At 32.4% G+C, this 18,198-nt stretch overlaps 1 protein-coding gene across 9 annotated transcripts in view; it reads right to left on the bottom strand.

Moving 5' to 3' along the window:
* The window catches only part of LOC132746950 (plexin-A1-like), a 154,757-nt gene that overhangs the window by 87,446 nt on the left and 49,113 nt on the right, over nt 1–18,198 (bottom strand). Inside the window, exon 1 of one of the 9 annotated variants that reach the window (XM_060736235.1) lies at nt 8,737–9,052. The exons of 5 other annotated variants lie outside the window; for them this stretch is intronic. The gene's annotated coding sequence lies outside the window, so the exon portion shown is untranslated. Of the gene's footprint in view, nt 1–5,066; nt 5,215–5,659; nt 5,865–5,888; nt 6,050–8,736; nt 9,053–18,198 lie in introns of those variants that run through there. 3 more of the 9 variants (XM_060736238.1, XM_060736237.1, XM_060736236.1) reach the window with 3 other exon arrangements.

The raw sequence follows: 18,198 nt of genomic DNA, 5'->3' as shown, positions 1-18,198 counted from the left end.
GAATAAAATATATCAGAAGTGACATACAGTGTTCCTATCAATCTATTTCTAAAGGGAACAGGATCACCATAATCTACTTGACTGTTCATTTACAATCAAAAATAGGAAAATCACATTTAATTTAATTCTATATGTCATTTGGAAAATATCTGGAAAAAGGGAAACCCCTTAAGAAGTTTTATCATTAATCTGGTAAGCTTTCATTCATTTTATTTCCAAATATCAAACAAATACTACGCAATGTTTTGTTGTTTTTTTTGTTTTTTTTTTCAGAAAAAATAATTGAAGCAATTCTTATATTACTCAAGATCTACTCTTATAATATTTTTAGTCAACCAAACTTGTTGAGGTCATGCAGCATGTTTTTATCTTGAACAAAATCCCCTTAATTTCAAGTAGCCTTAATATACCATGAGACTTAAGTTACTATTTTTAGATCTATATAAAGCACAAGTACATCCAGTTACCTAGATAGAAGTAATAAATGACTCTCTATAATGGAGGTGGATGGAAAGCTAGCTACCTAATACAAGAAATAAAATGGGATAATGGTTACATTTTGTATTTTATGTCTGTATATTTCATTTAACAATACTTGACATCAGTCAGAACTCTGAATGGCATTTCCTCCCATTCCTATAAGTAGTTCCCCCCCCGCCCTTTGGAACTACTTTATCTCAAATTCTTACACACACCTGATCAATCATGTGCTGAAACTACTTGTACTGGAATTAATATTTCATTACCAAAACCTCATAAAATTTATTGTTCCGCTGGTTATCCTGTTAAAATATGTACGTTTACAATCAAACATTATTAAACAAATACAATTACATTTTGTATATTTACACAAAAACCTCATTAATTCACTTGTTATGTAGTAGTAACACTGGGGGCAGCAGTACAAAAATTGTCATTAAGTACACAAAATCTTACATTATTATACTAATTAGCACAATTATGTTGAACAAAGTGTTATGTCACAAAGTGCATCTGTCAAGCTTTAAACCACTAAATATAAAATGATATGATATTCAGAGGTTTAAAACATGACAAAACCAACATAATGCCTTTGCGACCAGCATGGATCCAGACCAGCCTGCGCATCCGCACAGTCTGATCAGGATCCATGCTGTTCGCTTACAAACCCTATTACAAGTAGAGAAACTGATTGCGAACAGCATGGATCCTGATCAGACTGCGCGGATGCGCAGGCTGGTCTGGATCCATGCTGGTCGCAAACCCATTATGTTGGTTTTGTCATGTTTTAAACCTCTGAATATCATATCATTTTATATTTTTTGTCGCTAGCATCAGTTGCAACAAAAAAGAAATAAAAAAATTAATTTGCATAGAATGCATAAATTGTGATGCAACCTCATCAAAAATAGAGAGGGAGATGGTGAGATAGAAGATTTAAGATGCAGAAAATTAAGTCAGCTGATTCTAACAAAATCTGCAATTTGATTCAATAATGGAGTAAACATTTGAGATGATCGAGTCACATGACCGAGTTCGAGGCCTATTTTTTTCATTTTGTATGATTTTCCTTTGCTTCAGTCTCCAGTTTTTGCCATTAATCAAAACTAGAAACTATAAACATAACAAGAAAATCAATATCATCCAGGACTACAAGGGTGTGAGTTTTAATTAAAGCACTTTTCTGTATTCTAGAACAAGAAAATAATAAATTAACCTGAGCAGGATACAATTAAAATTAAGGGAAAATTAGAATTTTGTAAAATTATACTTCTAAGAATGTTCGGGAATAAGTTTGCTAATTTAGTATTATTATTCATTTGGGTTAATCATCAGTTTGGGGAACAGTGCTTTGGAAAAAAATGGCAGTTTCTGAGTGGAAAATTGGTTCCAGTACTAAAACCACCTAGGTGGTTGCAACTTGATTGAAACAAGAGCTGTCAGAAGGACAGCGCGCTCGACTTTTTTAGTGCTTGCCTATAAAACAAAACTTTGACAGTTAAGGGCACACAAGACTTTAACTAGGAATTTCTAAGTACAAATCAAGAAACATTTTCACAGAGTTATCTTCTCTTGCTTACAGATAGGTCTCATGATGGCACATAAGAACTCCAACTTCCAAAGTAATATCTCAAATGGTTAAGTCAACAAGTGGACAAGAATGAAAATTTTAACTGAGTTTCTAAGTCAAAAAGGGCCATAATTCAAATAAAATCCTTAACAGAATTACCTTCTCCTGCCCATGTTTTGGGACCATGATGGTAAACAAGTATTCCAACTTTCAATTTAATATCTCAACCAGTTCAGTCAAAAAGTTGACTGGTACAAAAAAGTTAACCAAGATTCTAAGTCGATAAAAGGCCTTAATTTTTAAAACAAATCCCTGACAGAGTTACCTTCTCTTGCGTACAGATGGGGGTAATGATGTGAAATAGCATTAAAAGTTTCAAAGCAATATCTCAAAGGGTTAAGGCAATAAGTGGATTTTACCCATATTCAATGTATTTTCTAAGTCAAAAAGGGGCATAATTCTGTCAAAAACCTTGACAGAGTTATGTCCTCTTGTCTGTTGATGAAGGTCGTGATGGTAAACAAGTATGGTCAGTTTCAAAGCAATACCTCCAATGGTTTTGAAATAAAGTGAGGTGGTACAAAAAACTTAACCAAGCTCAATACACTTTCTAAGTCAAAAAAGGGCCATAATTCTGTCAAAAACCTTGACAGAGTTATGTACTCCTGTCTGTAGATGGAGGTTATGATGGTGAACAAGTATGGTAAGTTTCAAAGCCATACTTGTAATACTTCTGAAATAAAGTGGGGTGGTACGAAAAACTTAACCAAGGTGTGACGCCAACGCCGACGCTAACGCCGACGCCGACGCCGGGGCGAGTAGGATAGCTCCCCTTTTCATAGAAAAGTCGAGCTAAAAATATGAATTTTTGATGAAGGTCAGGCAATTTTTTAGTGACAATGTTCAACCAGTAGTCAACATAATTTAAGCAGGTCTTCCATTCCAATTGTCATCAAAATCAAAACAATGTAACATAAGCTTTTAACTTTATGGCATAATTAAATGTAAAATTATGTTAAGTCCATTAAGAAGGAAAAAGGCTCGCAAGTCTGGATCTGTACTGGAGGCCCCTCAGGTCCAATTCTTTACTGGTGGCCCAACAGTCTGAACTTGGAGGCATGATATGACAGTCTGAACTTGGAGGCATGATATGACAGTCTGAACTTGGAGGCATGATATGACAGTCTGAACTTGGAGGCATGATATGACAGTCTGAACTTGGAGGCAATTTACAAGACAGATTATTATCTTGACATGCATTATAAGAGAAAAGGGAAAAAAATTAACAAAACAAAGGAAATATCTGTTTAAACATGAGCAGTAACTTCTCATGTTGAAGACACTGAAATCCTCCATATGGAGGAAGAATCTGTAAGACTGCTATAAAACAGTGTTAAAGCCCACACTTGGAAATATTTGAAGAAATTAATGTTCTTTTCTATTTTGCCAGACAGATTAATTCAGATTTAAAGTTTTGTCTAGAAAATTTCAAAGCAGAAACCATTCTTGCAGTAAAATTAGACAGCATGTATCCGTCTTCCAGTGCTTTTTTCTCTCTTGAAATGTGGATTTTTTTGCACAATAATTGTCAAGTTTTTTCGTATAAATTGTGAGGAAGCAGTGTATATGTAAGCTGGTTTTTGCAGCTATTAATGAAGCAAATCTGATAATACGAGTGCATTCTTAAAATATGAAATCAATATTAGCAGGAGATATCTGCTTGATGATCGACCAAAATCAATTGTCCTGGATTGCACAAACAGTACTTAAAACTATAACATATGGTATCCGGTTTCTGCTTATATATTCTAGTAGATAAATATAGTATGGCTACCATTTTATTGGAAAGAATCTCTTTAGCAAAGTGCCAGTTTTGTGCCAGTTTTAGATTATATCAAGGGACAATATAAGGGGTATGGGTCAAACATTAGCAGATGAGTGGTAAAATATAGAACTGTACACTGCCTCTCCCATGTAAGATGCAGATAGGGCCTGTCTTTGTATTAAACTCACAGGATTTTTTTTTTTAGTTTTAGGTTTGGTTTATATCGCACTAACACAGTATAGGTAAATGGCGACATCCAGCTTTACTGGCGGAGGATTTTACCTCAGGGGCCCTTCCATGCATTATAAAAGGCACATAAGGGCACCTGAGTAGAACCACCAATGTTCTGTAGGCCCTTCCATGCATTATAAAAGGCACATAAGGGCACCTGAGTAGAACCACCAATGTTCTGTAAGCTAGCTGGATTATAGCTTCCTCACATGAAAGAATCCAACGACCCTGTTGGGATTCAAACCCAAAGTGGTTTGAAGTTATTTGAGGTAAAACAAATTTTTTTAGACCAATAACAAAAGATTTCCACATCAGTCAAGAATTTGTAACAGGCCTTTTTATCACTGCATTATAACAATTATCCTAAAGCCTTCAACATCCTGCATTTGACCCCTTATTCAAAAATGTATATGTATACATCTGATGAGTGTCAGATAACAGGCTATAAAAATTTCTTATTCTCATTTCTCTGTATCAGATATCATTGGTATTCAGGGTTAAAGATTCAGGTAAGATATTAAACTGAATTTCACTTGCTTGTTGCTTTAAATTTAAAACTGGGACTCCCTTTGCACATTTATTAGATTGTCACAATCAAAAAACCAATGTTGAAAGGTTGCATGACTGTAAAAAGCAAAGCATATGGAAAAAATAAAAAAAATATTTGCAATTATCATTTACTTAATAAAATTCTGTTAAAATGTAGTTGTTAAAAAACTCTATTGCCCACATTAATGTACACGCTTAAAACTAACATCAATAAATTTACTTAAAATTATTCTAAAAGTCAATATGATTAAAAGCTAAATGCACTTAAACTGTCTTACAAATTTCTTTTTCTATATTTACTTTTTATTTATCCAGGCACGAGAAACAATATTTGTTTAAGGATTTCTTTTTCATTAATATATAAAGAAACATAAATCTGTACTTTTGCCTCTTAAATAATAAAGACCATACCATAATGTCCTAAAGCCAAACTGAATAATTCCGCTGAGAGAACAAGAGGTGAAAAAGAACACCCAATTACCGTATTAGTAGCAAGCACAACCAAATTAAATTTTTTGGTAAATGTCCAAAACGAGCACAGAGTCGGCAATACTCTCTGGTGCATGGCATTAAAAATTCACAAAGGCTATAATTGGTAAATGGAAGTTATCCAGTAAGAGTCAATTAGCCAGTAGCGGAGATTTTGTAACTGATTATTCGACGGATGTAGATTGCAAACTACTTTTACTTAAGTGGGTTTTTAGAAAACCAAAGCAAATTAAATACGTACAGGCTGCCTATAATCATAGAAAGGAAAATGAAAAAAAAAGTTGCATAATTCATACATTCGTACAAAATCATTATTAATTACAAATACACTTACTGTCTCCTATGATTTCCTTTTTTTTACTGCATTTAAAATATATCAATTCTCATTAAAGAAATGGTATACTATTAATATAACATAACATTATATTAGCAATTTAGGGCAACATGCGAAGTAACGTGTATGAAAAACATATACTACACCAATTTAATACCAGTACATGTATATATATACCTACATGTATTATATAACCACATCCATTCCTCTAAATGACATGATAAAGTTTCTTTATTTATCACAGTTAATGTATTATCAATATATATATCTAAATCCTCCAACTTTATTATAATCATAAATTCAATTTCAAAATAGTTTTATTATTTTCAATTAAAACGGACAATCTATTGTGTAGAAGGATAACAATAGACCACTAATGCAGTTATGTATAAAATCCAATAAAAATCCACCTTTTTTTCTAAACTTCTCTCAAAATGAATTTCAAATCGTGCCAGGAGTGTTTATAAATTTACACAAATATTATCATTTAAATCCGTTCAGTACAGCTGATACAAGAAAACACCTCCTTTTCATTCAACATTCACTTCCCTTATAAAACCTCAGTCAACTGTGCGATAAATTGCCGATGATTTTTCCGCAATACCTTGCAAAAAGCAAAACCCGATAAAAATCTCGAATGTCTATTCAGTGAACTAGGATAGTGTTATAAGAGGCTTAGTACATCGTTTTCCATTGTCCGTTAGAAATAAATATGCAATCAAACAAATACCCATGATAGTTTTAATATAATATTCATCCTTGAAAAATTGTCTCAAACTGGGTAACTTATAGCTAAAATAATCCTGCTTAATGTCCACTGGCGGTCATATTTTTACATGATTTTTCATACTTGACCAGTCACTTATGTGTGTCTGATGTAAATAGAGTCAATCTACTGTCTGCATTAAATACTGCTTAAAAAAATTTTTCTCAACAAAAAACACCCCCCTCCAAACTGACCATTTATTTTGGAGATTTCTTTACCATATGTTTTGGTTGTTTGGGGGGTATTTTTTATATTTAAAATATTTGAAATAGTTCACAGTTTAATTAGAGGAGTAGTTTAATTCTTAATTAGTTGATTAAAACTCAAATGTTGAAACTCAGATGCAAGTTCAGTATACAACTTATGTTTTACTTATAAATAACTAATGTTAGTTTCTTCAGTTTAGAACTTTACACAGACTACTTTAGGAAGCTTTTACACTTCATTAAATACATGTTCAAATCCATTCCATAATTGCAATAGAATGAATCAATACTAATTAAAACAATTAGTGTACAATTTCTTGCTTCTGAACCCAAGCGGCCAACAATCCTTAGGTTACAAGTCTGACATGTTTACCACTATCATCCAAACCACCACATAATCATCATATTTAATCATTTGAGCCACGTCACGACAAAACCAACATAGTGCGTTTGCGACCAGAATGGATCCAGACCAGCATACGCATCCGCGTCCATGCTGTTCGCTTACCAACTCTTAATTACAAGTAGAGAAACTGATAGCGAAAAGCATGGATCCTGATCAGACTGCGCGGATGCGCAGGCTGGTCTGGATCCATGCCGGTCGTAAACACACTATGTTGGTTTTGTCGTGACGCAGCTCAATTGTATAAATGTTATCTAATGTTAAATTTCCCCTAGTCATGCCATGACCTTTAAATTGTACCCTTGTTTAGCCGAAGGTCTATGGTACGATATGATAAAATAAAAACTTTCTTTGTTTTTCACCAAATTCTTTGAATGATTTTGTCTAATCTACAAACCATCTGTGTATATTTTATAATTTAGTGATTTTATGATACCCTTTGTAGAAAATAATTTCATAAATACATGTGAACTCATAAATAACATTTTATCAGTTAATTACATCAAAAGAGAGCTAATTTATTAAATTATCAACCAATAAAATGATAAAGTTGATTTATCAATTTCAAATAAGATTTTATGATGATAAAACCGAAGATTTCTAACTTCATAATCTCATTTTTCAACCCATCAATTATAGCAAATCTTAAATTAACTAAAAATACAAACATCATCTAAATATTTTTCTTTTAACCTAATCTAATTTTTGACTGACAGTCGAAATTTAATGGCTGCATTTTTATAAAGGGAGGTAATAAAATAGTGAAAATTTATAGTACTGTATCATTAAAGCCGTCTTTAAAATGAAATCTTTGGACATAATAATAGGTTTAATCATTCATTCTTAAAGTCCTATTAAACACAGAGTACTGCACAATTTTACCTCTTAAATAGGAGAGTATTAAAATGTGCCAATCTCTGATGACAAAAGAAATCACCCACAGCTTGTTGATAGCTTAATAGTGACACTGATTTCCTTCAACAATGAAACATTTTGGTGGTCTAATGCCTAGTTATAGCCAAGATATTTATAATCTTATGACCTTATGCTGCATTAAAACTCAATGAAAATCCATTATTTTCTTCTACATTACTTAAATTTATTCCATCAACTAGTTTAAAATACCATCATTCAACTTCATTAACCATTTTGCTTCAACAGCATTTACTTCATTCCTCTTTATTGCAAAAATTTGAAATCTGTTCCCTCGGAAACCTGCACAGTCTCAGGAAACTTAAGTGAGCAAATCACAAGAATGCACACTAATTCTATTAAATTTCACAGTAAATTTAAACCAGCTTCACTTAAACTAAATGAATAATCAGACCTTTCAGGAAATTTCAAACACAGTAAATCTTTACCAATGCAAGGCTCCCATGTTAATTTAAGCCATTTGAAAGCATGTGCTTATTATACAACAAGAAAGATCAGGACCAGGTGAAAGAGTGCATTTAAACAGAAAATAAAAACCTGCAGCTTTCATTTTGACAAACAAGAAATGAGAAAATAAAACATATAAATGCCAGAAATTAAAGATAGATAAAAATTGTGTGAAGTGAATTTTTCTTTAATTTTTGATGTATATGCTACTATTTTTGAAAAATTGTTTTAACCTATATACCTTGGTTGAGCAGATCACATGATCTTTTAATACCCCAGTACCAAACATTTGTAGAATTTCATTTTCTATACCTATCACAGAAAAAAATACCAAGTACAGATAAAAAGCTAAAAAAAAACATAGCAGGAACATTTTCAAACACTGATCCATAACAGTTATGCAATCACATAAATTCCAGAATACACTTTTAATAATATGGCATGTTTTTTTTTGCTTTATTTTTTGTTTGCTATCTGGCAAGTACATCATATAATAACCATACCTTAAAACAATGTGTCTCAGATTCCCTGAAGAAAATGTTACTGATTTATCCAGAGACTTAAATATTTCCGACTGCGCCTGCTTTGTAATTAACACATGGTTCATATCCAATGTTGTTCTTATTCTACAATACATGTACCTCTCAGCTGAACACCAAATAATATTATCCACATGCTTCAATCTCTACAGAATTATTTTTCCTCTATTCCTTTTTTTTCACAACATTTATTTCCTTCTAAAAGCAGACATCCTCTTTAATTTCATAAAATCTATAAAAACAGACCTAAGCAAGAGTATCTGATTTTTACAAGTAACCAGGGACTCCTTATTAATATCCAATAAAACTTGAAGAAGAAACAGAAGTAGCAATGAGATCCCTGGGAAACGGAAATGAACTAGTCGCAGCTCTTATAATAATATGGACTGAGGGGGGAAATTCAGGATTAATAATTCATTCATAAAATATGGCAATAAACTTTTGATGAGTATGAAAATTTTCTTGTGGGGAATTAAATATCAACTAAAATAAATGTTCATGATAAACTTCCTGTATGATGCTGTAGAAAAGATTTGTTTCATAGCTTTGTAATTACAGAATGTACTCTTTATTACATTTTATATAACATTTTATATACAAACTCTGGGAGATAAATTTTAAAGCCCTTGAATTACACTTATGTACTTTATAAATTCAATAATATTTATGTATTATTATCAATTATCATGATAATAAGCACAAAAAAATTTCTTATACACAATGTAGTCATGCAAAGTAAAATTATGTAACCTTAATTTAGTATTTAAAGGACTTTTTTCTTCTTCTTTACGAAATTACTCATATATATAATATACTTATATACTTTAACTTACTGCAAATCCAGAGATACTCCCGAGGTTCAAGTCCCAGTTGTGGCATACAGATTTTTAAATTTATAAGAAATTATTTCTGAAACGTTCCTCTATGCATTTTACAAATATATGTAGTGACCCCTTGTTGTCGCACTTAATTCTTGAGTTCATTAAAAATTTTATTTCATCATTAAATGTCTCACCATCATTGATTGACAGCATTATACAGCTATGTTTTACAGTACACATGTATAATGAAAATTTCAGGCACCAAAGAGTCACTAACAAATATTTTAGTGCTTGAGTCTATTTACTTTTTTTTGCACTACAATAAATTAAGAGAAAAATTCTTTCCTTTCATGACAACAGAAACAAAATATATATTTTTTATTAGTTGAAAACAGGACATGTGAGACTGCACTAATGGACATTTTTGGTAAATGTCATTACAAGGTTTCAAGAAAACAAAGGGCTGCAATGAACATAATTTATATATTCTACATGTAGCATATGTGAATACCCTTTCCATGAAATTCCTTAAAAATCCCCATTTACACTGGTACACATGATTCTCTGCAGACAGGCTAATAAATCTCAACTACCCACAAGAAATAAACAATTACCAACAAGGACCCACTAATCACCCACATGGAAAACTAATATCTTAAATATCCTCATAAAAACATTACACACATGTATCAGATGGCATGGCTACCAGATGTACATGAAACTTGAACCAGTTATGTCTACATGAGGCCATGTAATTAATTTTCAAAAATATGTTTTTCTTATTTTGTATATGCGAGTATGAGATAACAAACTAGTGTAGATAAGGTCACACAGATCTTGTTCATTACTAAGAAAATGGAATACAGGCTAAACCAGATGTTCTTTATAAACAAAAGATATTTTTTTTAGCTTTTTTATTTAGGATTATTTTCTGTTGCTCCTGAAAAAAGAGCTTTCATATGGGACTTTGACCTTTGTGCATGTAAAAAATATAAGTTCTATACAACTATGTAATGTATTTAAATGGGCACCTGAGTAGAACCACCGATGCTCAATAAGCTAGCTGGATACTTCCTTACATCATGAATGAAATCTAAATCCCTGTGGGATCGAACACACAAGCGGTGAGGGCAGTATGAAGTCACGACTTAACCACTCGCCACGACCCCTCTCTATTTAGGAAATAAATTTATACTGGACTTGATAGCGAACACTTGCAACAACAGAGCACAGATATGTGACTGATCTTGGTCTGCTCAGTGGTCACATGGTTATTTATAGCTGCCATCAGGTTTCCGGTTAATTATAACAATCTAACCTTTTTGTCTGATTACTGATTTGAAGTTATGAGACCTATTTTTTACAGTATAGTATTGTCACTCTAACACTCATTTAAGTAACTATTAAAGGATAAGATCTGTTGGTGACATCAAAAGATCTGTTACTAATCAGTCTGAAATGCTTTAAAACATTTTAAGTTTCCGTGGATCATTAAAAATAATAAAACAGAATAAAGCTTCCATAAAATACACATTAAATTCCCAAAAGTGTAAAGTTCAATCTAATATTGATTTGACTGTGCAGATTTTGCCATGTGTACACCACATGGTATTTTCACGCACAAACCTAATCTTGTCAATAACAAATGCTTTGGACATTTCCATGCCAAAAAGCTATTCTTCATTGCCTAAAATGGCTATGCTGGCACTCTTGCCTGGCTTGCCAAATTACTGTTTCAGCATTTAATTTCAATAAAGCTAATTTCATCACATTCAACTGAAGGTTTTCACTAAAAATAACTCTTTGGGGACATTTTTCATGGCAAGAAGGGATAGAATTCCAAAGGTTTGCATTATTAGACAAAGACTTTCGTAATTACCCCATATTTATTGTTTCTGCAAAAGAGATCAATTCTTCATGTCTTCTTGACTCCATCTGTGACCTTTGTGAATTCTGAAAGATTAGTTATGTCAGGGGGTAATTGGGGTTTTCCTTGGGTTTTGAAGAAATAAGGATTTGTAATAGAAATTTCTTCTGTGGTTGCAGTGAATTCATGCAACAAAAAATGCACACATTGCTCCCTATTACAATAAAAAATGTGCATCCTCCAACTTCTGCCAGTCACAACTTAAAAACCTAATTACAGTTTATAAATAAAAACATCATTCATTTGCCAAACATTCACATTCTTGTTGATTTTTTTCATTAGATTTATAACACAGGTTTCTGACTAGAAATTACTTTCCCCTTTCCTTTAGGGATCAGAGACATTACATTATTTCATATGAAGGAGACTTCCTGGTAGATTATAGCAGGTTGTTAGTTCTGAGCATTGTGCCAGAATGACTGGAATGAATGAATAAACAAATGAATGAACAAATGAATGAATGAATGAATTGAATGGTTGGATGGATGAATGAACATGAACAAACATGAATGAATGAATGAATGAATGAATGAATGAATGAATGAATGAATGAATGAATGAATGAATGAATGAATGAATGAATGAATGAATGAACAAATGAAATGCATGTTTAAGTAAGGTTATAATCCACCCATTTAGGAAAAACGAAAATAGTAGCTTTCCCTGTTGAGTACAGACCATAGACATGTCACCTAAGTCATGCCCTAAAAGGTTTAATTTTGAAGCACAAGTGGTGATAGTTTCCCTCAGTGCAATTTCAAGAGTTTTAGCCAAAGAGATGAATTTTGTGCCGAAAAAAGGTCACTCATTGTAACAGCAGGCATGTACAGTAATATAAGGTGAAGAAGCCCTGCCCTAGCGACAGCTAAGGCACCACTGTTCTAGCCATCTTATCATACTAGAGGCTTACACACCTTTCTTTATCATCTCTGCCTACTTTGTTGGCCCATTCCTCTCCACTTTATTCATGGCATTGGCAGCTAGTTTGCAGGACACAAGTTTTGGTTTTCGTTAATGCCGCCCCAAGTTCTTAAAATCTTCTGCCGATAACCTGTGCCTCTCCATGTCATGCAAAAGGAGGAAGGAGGATGATATGTTATATCAAGTGATGTTGCCATATAAATCTTGAGATTTTGATTCTTTTATGGCTATGAAGAAGTTATATGTAGTAAGCTTAAGGAAAGTTAGTGGTTCTACTATAAGGTTCTTGCATATGTCTGCTCATGCTGGAACAGCATCAGTAAAAGGCCGGGCACCTAAATCACCATAACTGAACATTTCTTTAGTGTGTTCAAATCAAAGAAATAATTACAAGTAGTTCATTATGAATAAGTAACAAAATGTTGTGACTATATGTCATATTATTAGTAAGTTATGTAACTTTCAGGTTATTGACATGGTCTTGTACCTCGTAATGATGCTGCCACTCATTGTTACGATAAGAACAAATTGTCTCCAAAACCTCTGTAAGAAATTTAGGTCACATTATACATAATTAAACAGATTTTAAAAACTCACAATAAAAAAACCTTAAAGCTTAATAACCTCTAGAATTTGCCATGTGAGAAGACCACCTCATATTGTAATACAAAGTAATTGTATTTTCCGTGGCTTGACAGGGACCTTTTTTTATCACCTAATATGAGTCAGCGGGCAATGACGTCATCAACTAATCTTCATATAACTTTAAAATAACAAACATTTCCTTTTAAGCTCTCAATTCAAAAATTTAATGACTCTTTGAGAGCAAAGACAAATTCAGGAACGTTATAAACAAAGATTTATGGAAGAGCTGAGGCAGTGGATGTAATTGCTCAATAATTTCTTTATGTCTGAACATCAATAATAGTTCAGATTTCCAGCTAAATTTCGGTGAAGATTTAATGCTCTCCAGTGTTGAAAAGCATTTTTCTTCATTACGGAACATGGATGTTTGAAGTTATAGAGCATAGATTATAATTATAACAGTAGTAATACGTAACTTTTTTAAATGAAAGAAATGAGACAGTTGACGTCTGAGAATTTATGTTGGCAATTTTCTTTGCTTTATTTTGCAAGACAAAACTTAAACTGTCTTAGATTGTGTGACATTTTGTGTTTTATAGCGGCAAAAATGTGTTGTTTTATATACATTTTACAGCTTTTCTGTACCAAGGATGCTTTTTCAAGTCTTAAAATGTTGTTATAATTGTTATGATGACAAATAAATCTATCAAGAATTTTCTTTATATAGTTATATTTCTTTGATTAATTGGGAAAAGGGATCAACTTTTTAGAGCAAATACTATTTACACCTATATTGTTTTGCAGAAGTCTTATAGGATAATTTAACATGTCAGTACAGTTGAATCTGAAAATTTATTTCAAGGGAGGATAATTGGGCTAGTATACTTAAAATTCAAAACTTTATTTCCAATAAAATTAAGATCTTCAACGTAACTTCTGAAGCTTGTTGTTGATTTTTCTGATATTTCTTGTGCAGCGTTTATTTTACAATTCTGGCTTAAAACTTTGATAAAAAAAATAAATAGAGCAAAGAAAAAAATAAAATTTAAAGTGCAAATTCGAACTGTTTCATATGCATGAACTAATGATTTTAAATTTCTCTGGATATAATTTACAAGAAAAGAGAAATTGATAAAGGGAAAAAAAAGTCCTCTCTTCTTCAGCTGTCATGATCAATTATTCTAATTTTATACTGATTTCATATCTTTAAGTTGCACTTTAATTCAAGCAAAATATTATTTTATGACTCATAAAAAATAAAGTAGTGTTTGAATTTGAGACGAAACATTATGTAAACAAGTTATAATATCAAATTTGAATGAGAAATTACCTTTAACTATCAGTTACACCACGGAAAGATCTCTGTAACTATTGAAATCTGTAGCTATTAAATGGGATTAGCTACCTGTAATTGTAAGTTGCACCACAGGAAATAATCTGTAATTGGAAAACTACATATAACTATTACTGACACAGTTGGAAGTTACATATAACTTTAAGTTACACAATGGGAAGTTAATCTATCAGTTACACAACAAAAGCCACCTATAGCAGGAAACTGAACTATTAATTAATTACCAATGACTTATAAAGTTACACATTGGGAAGCAACTTATAACTACAACTTACACCTTAGGAAGTTTCCTGTAACTTTTAGTTACACATTGGGTAGTTTCCTGTAACTTTAAGTAACACATTGCATAGTTTCCTGTAACTTGGGTAGTTTCCTGTAACTTTTTGTTACACATTGCAAAGTTTCCTGTAACTATTAGCAACACATTGGGTAGTTTCCTGTAACTTTTAGTTACACATTGCAAAGTTTCCTCTGACTATTAGTTACACATTGGGAAGTTTCTTGTAATATTGGTTACACCTTAGGAAGTTTCCTGTAACTATTAGTTACACAACATTTGTTCCTGCATTCTGTAGCAATACATAACATGTTACAGTTTTTGTCAACTTTTTCAAGTATTTAATTGACAGAATAAGCAATGGAGTACAGTTTTGAACACAAAGCCTTTATTAAAGAAGGATACACTCTTATGTACAGTGAAAAACATTCAGCTGCTACTGGCTACAATATAGAATAGCTTGTTTTTCTAAAGAGCATGGAGTCATTCAATCATATTTCCACAAGAATAAACATGTCATATAGAAGCTTTATAAATATCCACCTCCATCATGTAGCCATATCTCCAAATCTGACATGAACCATTTCATAAATATTAATATTTCCATATATCTATATCTTAATTTCCATATTTTTTTCTGCTAAATCCAAGAAAAATAACCCACATCTAATTCTGGTGAAGTTTGTTTCATAGAATGTCCTTGTACAAAGAAAAAACAACAACATGTATTTCAGTTAATTCAATGCTTATACTTTGGCATCTCAATTTTTTACCATATGAAAATTGAGATATTTTTTTATGCAAATTCATCTTTGATATCACAGTATGAGCATGATAAGTCATGTTGATGCCATCTGACATAAGACAATCTCCCCCATCAATTTAAATTGCCGAGAAAAGATATCATTTATTTCTCTGAGGAAAAAGATACATAAATGGAAGGGGGAAAAAAACAACATTCTATAATACAATAGAAAATTAAAGTGAAAATTTTGATAAGATTTGATATTAGTAAAATGCTACAAAATGCAATTTCAAAAGTTACTTTGTAGTTCATACTAACTTATTTGATCCTATAATATTGACTGTGAGAAACTAATTGCTCTTATTGACCTTTAACCTGCCGAGGGCTTGTTAAGCTTCTATTAATGGAAATGTTCATTATCAACTAGTAAGTGAGTCAACAGTAATAGGGGTTGGTCAGAATGTGCACTGACATACAAGCTGGCATGCCTCTATACTCAGGTTGCAAAGGCTAATCACTTTTGGTATGATTAGGTTAAAGGTTCAATGCTAGTTTGATCATAGAGAAACCAAAAGTTATACAAACATTATATAGGGTCTATCTTAATGGCTTAATGGTAACAAAATTAGCAACTGTTGATTTTAGAAATTCTTAGATTAGAATTAATGCAGATTCAGCAAATGAAGCTACACCATTCAGGCCTGTATTCCCTACTGGTGAAGGATAATGTCTAGAAAGTATAAAAATAATTATCAAACCATTCCACATATTAACTGTTATAGATGACAGAACTTGGTAATAATAAACTCCTCAAAATTCCTGTCATGCCAAGTTTACCAGAAAGATAGGATTAACAGATCATTTTCAATTGATCCTTTCAATTGGGAGACCATTAGAATACAATATCACCAATATTCATTATTGCAGAAAATAATAAATGTCACTGGTCTTGAGACTCTATACACTCATTACCCAGAAGTCCCCAAGAGATGTTGGCCACATAATAGACATTTCACAGAGCTTAATATTTGCCCCCTCAAAATCAAATGGAGTTTCTTTCTCTGGTAAAATCTATTGGATTCAATTTTCTTACAAAATTATTCAATGGTTCTATTAATTTACCATGTTATAGCAATTAGTGTTTTATTTACTCAGTTAATGTTGTTATATTTTTTGTACAGATTGAGATCTGATTGGGACTAACAAATAGTAACGTTGGCAATTTTACAATGCTGTTACCAATCATAAATGGAATACTCTAACGATGTGCAATACATTAAAATAATGTTATTTTACGACTCTATAAAAACGGTATTGCACAGTCGTGCATATATCATGACGTGACATCATATGCGTCAATTCATAGCGTAAAGACTGTTACACAGTATGCTGGCGCATCAATGAAATATGATTCTTTTGCACTTGAAACAATCTTAATTTTGGGTATGTGATAAATAGAACATTATATTCGTGTAGGTTCATTACTGAATTTATTGAACTTGTTGAATAAAATAATATTTTGTTCGCCTCTCATTATATAGACTAGAGTTTCATTATATTCTACATGTATGTAGACTACAGTTTCATTATATTCTACATGTATGTATTCCAGATTTTCATTACATTGTGTCTGGTTGATCAAGATTACTCTCACAGACTGTGATATATTACAGCACTATGAGATAGATCCAATAATCTCCTATATTGACCAACTTCATCAATATGTCTACAATCACCATAATGAAGTTACATTAGGTCATTTTCTGCATTGACTTTTTTATTCTAAATAAAGTGATGGTACTGATAAATGAGAAATATACATGTAGCTATATTCCAGGACTTGGCTAAATCACCCTGCAGTCAATATTGTTTTTATCTTGCTTGAACTTCACTGGTTAGTTTAAACCCCAGTCACACTAGAGGTTATGACTACTTGCAACCACCGGCGACTTGTAAAACTGACGATCATCAGCGATTGTCTGCGACCAAATCCATTTTTGCACAGATAAATTTACTATTGCGACTATCCTAAGACAAGTCATCATTGACAATCGCACGACAGGTCATAAGCAAACGTACAATGATCTGAAGATTGTGTGGGATTACTTACGACTACCCGTGACCTGTCACCTACGACTTGTCCTACGACCATAGCGCGATAACTCGAGGTTACTCAAGATTATCAGTGACTAGTGGCAATTTGTAAAGACTGTCGTAAGATTGTTGCACTTCCGAACGACCATCGTGCGACAGCCTAAGACCTAATAAAATCACTAGCGACCTGTTTGATTGCAAGGAGGTTGTTGTGCAAGCTCAAAAACCTCTCTACGACTGAAATTGGTCGTGGGACTTAAATAAGATAACCTGCGACTGTCAAAGATCACTGATGACTGTCATTAGAAGTTTTAAAGATTGTCTGGGACCAGAGGTCACTGGTGATTGTAAACTGGTCTTCACTGGTCGTAAGCTCTAATGTGACTGGGGCAGCGAGTTTACCAGTCAGTATTGCAATTTTCCCCAGTCAATGTACTTTTAGCGGATGGAATTAAAGAATCAATATTTATTAAAATTTTATGATTAAAATACTCAATTTTGACTTGAAACCAAAAATGCTGATTGAGGGTCAATCTATCCTTGACAGAATTGGAACCCATAGCTAAAACTGAGTGGCTAGTGGTTTAAAGTCAAAGACCTTAACCACTTCACCATAGATGCACTATAATATTTCATCAGTTACTGTTTATTTCCCCTATTAAAACTGTAAACACTTCCTATTCTTTGTGAATATAACAGCCA

Source organism: Ruditapes philippinarum, unplaced genomic scaffold (genome assembly GCF_026571515.1).
Source record: "Ruditapes philippinarum isolate M1 unplaced genomic scaffold, ASM2657151v2 ctg722_1_1_1_1, whole genome shotgun sequence".
Taxonomy (NCBI): domain Eukaryota; kingdom Metazoa; phylum Mollusca; class Bivalvia; order Venerida; family Veneridae; genus Ruditapes; species Ruditapes philippinarum.
This window is presented reverse-complemented; position numbering and strand designations above follow the sequence as displayed.